Here is a 2,870-nt window from a genome sequence, read left to right as displayed (position 1 = left end):
CATGGTGAAACAATAAGAAAGAGAGACAGAGAGAGCGAGAGCGTGTTCACTGCCCATCCAGGAGCTCAGATAAAGCAGACAGTGTGTACGTGTGTCCAATCTGAAACAGGTTTTCCCACAATAGGAACTCTCCACCCCATCCTGGTTGGACTTTAAAAGCCCAGCCTCTCTACAGAGAGACACCCGTATCGCTCAGGTCTTCCCATCTGTTCACATCTGAAACGTCTTCCACTGCAGCTCTCCACGGTTTCTCTTGTTCAACTATGAGTCTGAGAAGCAAGCGCATCAGTTCCAGCAGCTCTGTGAGGAGCAGTGGGAAGATGGGAGGCTACGGCTACAGCAGTTTAAGTGGGATCTCCTTGGGAGCATCTGCCCCGAGCTTTAGCACCAGCTCTGCCTATCTGGGGCCTCCCATCACTAGTGTCTCTGTCAACAAGAGCCTGCTTGCGCCTCTCAACTTGGAGATCGACCCCAACATCCAAATGGTGCGCACTAAGGAGAAGGAGCAGATCAAGTCGCTGAACAACCGCTTTGCCACCTTCATCGATAAGGTAAAGTTGGGTCTCTTGTTCACAGAGAACATTTTGTAAAATTTCAGCCAAAAAGTAAAGGTCTTTGAATGTTAAAACCAACACAGCGATGATAAAGTCTTAATACGATCAACATCTCAAACCTCCGAGGGAAAGGTGATTTTGGTAGACTCGCATGAAACTGATAGTTCTGTAGCGTGACCCATTTCTCTGAAGCCTGTAACCTGATAAAAGCAGGTCAGATCTGACCAAGCCACTGAAGACAGCACTATCCCAGAGAGTATGAAGGAAGCTTTTGTGTGCCGGAGGACAATGCAACCGAATCCCAGGGGCCCGCTGGACTGAAATCGACACGTCAATCGCACTGAAGTACAACCAAGTCACTGTTGCGGGATTGGGGCAGGGCTGGGTCCTCCAACACGGGTCTCAGGTCGGCTTTTAAAGCGCTCAAAATTAATGACTTATGAAGAACCCATCTAGGTCAGCGGCTACTCTCCAGAGTGTTAACGTTCAGCTAATGGGGAGTCATATTGCTCTATTAATGAGTCCATCCTGGCAGGGTGGGCATCAATTAAAGCGGACAGGCTTTCAGGATGTGCAGTGAACTGAAGTCTCAAAGAAGTGCTCTTAAAATGCTGAAATTCCACCGAAGTGGACTCATTCTTCTTTGTTCTTATAAAAAGATGACAGGAATAACTTTACAGAGCATTAGTCAAACACTTTAATTAACCTACCTTATGTTCCTCAAGGAAGATTTACAATTAAGGTGAACAGCTTTTACATAAATATTTCAGTATACTGGGTACAAATATGGTTATTTTGAGTGCAATTCTTTAGATGATGTTGTAGAAGCCACCTGAGGATTTACCTTTTGCTTCACTTAGCTCTGCTTAAAACATTTCTTATAACATTGAATACAGAGACTCATCAGTCATACTGAACCCATACTGAACTTATATTTAAATTCAAAATTTTGATACTGACACTAGAAATTAATTAAATAAATTAAATAATTATATAAATAAATCATTTCTGTATTATTAAATTAAATAATATATTAGCGCTAAAAATACACTTTGAAGTCAAATACATTTTTGACGATCGATAACATGGCACAAATTTCTCTTTATTTCTATATCTATTTCATATGAAAGACAAACTGAAAAAATTATGAAAAACTGAATAAAAAAATATATATTGTTACCTCTACAGGTGCGCTTCCTGGAGCAGCAGAATAAGATGCTGGAGACCAAGTTTGAGCTGCTGCAGGGCCAGACCCTGGGCCGGTCCAACGTTGAGCCCATGTTTGAGGCTTACATGGCTAACTTGCGCAGACAGATGGATGTGGTCAACAATGACAGGACCAAGCTGGACGGAGAGCTGAGGAACATGCAGGGACTGGTGGAGGACTTCAAACACAAGTAAAGTATTAAGATCTACACTAACACCACTGTTTACTGAACTTAAGAGGCTCTCCTGTATTTCTTTGAGAAACTAATTATGGAGCCACACCTGCTAATGATTTTATTCTAACCTTGAACCGACACAGCTCATTAAATGAGTTTGGGTATCATCAAAACCAATGGATCACATTTGCTATAAATGTGTTTTCAACCTTTCACAGATTCACATTCACAAATATCCACTTTGTATTTTCTTTGACTCAGATATGAAGATGAGATCAACAAAAGGAACAACCTGGAGAACGACTTTGTGATTCTGAAAAAGGTGGGATACCTAGATGACTATACGTCAGAGGTCAAAAATAGTATTTTTACACATTATGAAACACAAACCAATAGGTATGACCTCACTGTAATGTGGGGTTAGGGCAGGTTACAGAGTGAAAAGATGGACTTTTTTCAGGACCAGGGAAAGTTAAACTTTCACAACACGTTGAATAAAAGCAGCCCAGGAGAGGGAACAATGAAATGTTTGGGAGGGGTAAAGAGCTCTGAGCCTGAAGGGATCAGATCACCATTGACAAAAGCCTGGGTGGGGACGCAGCATTATTTATACACTAGAGGAGATCTGTTTTCAATGGCCTACCTACCGAGAGCAGCAAGAAGTCATAGTTGCATACTAAAGATCTCCAAGAGATGTAGGTTTTGATATATCGATACAAGTCTTTTCTGGTGCATGAGGGAGGGGGGTTGTTGTTCAATGCCCAAGGAAGACATACAAGTTATTCAAGGTTGCAACTGAGAAGATGAAAAATGGAGTACTGTGTCTCGCAGGATGTAGACTCTGCGTATCTAGTGAAAGCTGATTTGGAGGACAAAGTTGGTGCCCTGACTGATGAGATCAACTTCCTGAGGACCATCTACGATGAGGTAATGC

The sequence above is a fragment of the Sinocyclocheilus grahami genome, unplaced genomic scaffold, assembly GCF_001515645.1.
Source record: "Sinocyclocheilus grahami isolate Dianchi unplaced genomic scaffold, SAMN03320097.WGS_v1.1 scaffold1070.1, whole genome shotgun sequence".
NCBI lineage: Eukaryota > Metazoa > Chordata > Actinopteri > Cypriniformes > Cyprinidae > Sinocyclocheilus > Sinocyclocheilus grahami.
Note: the sequence above shows the minus strand (reverse complement) of the source record.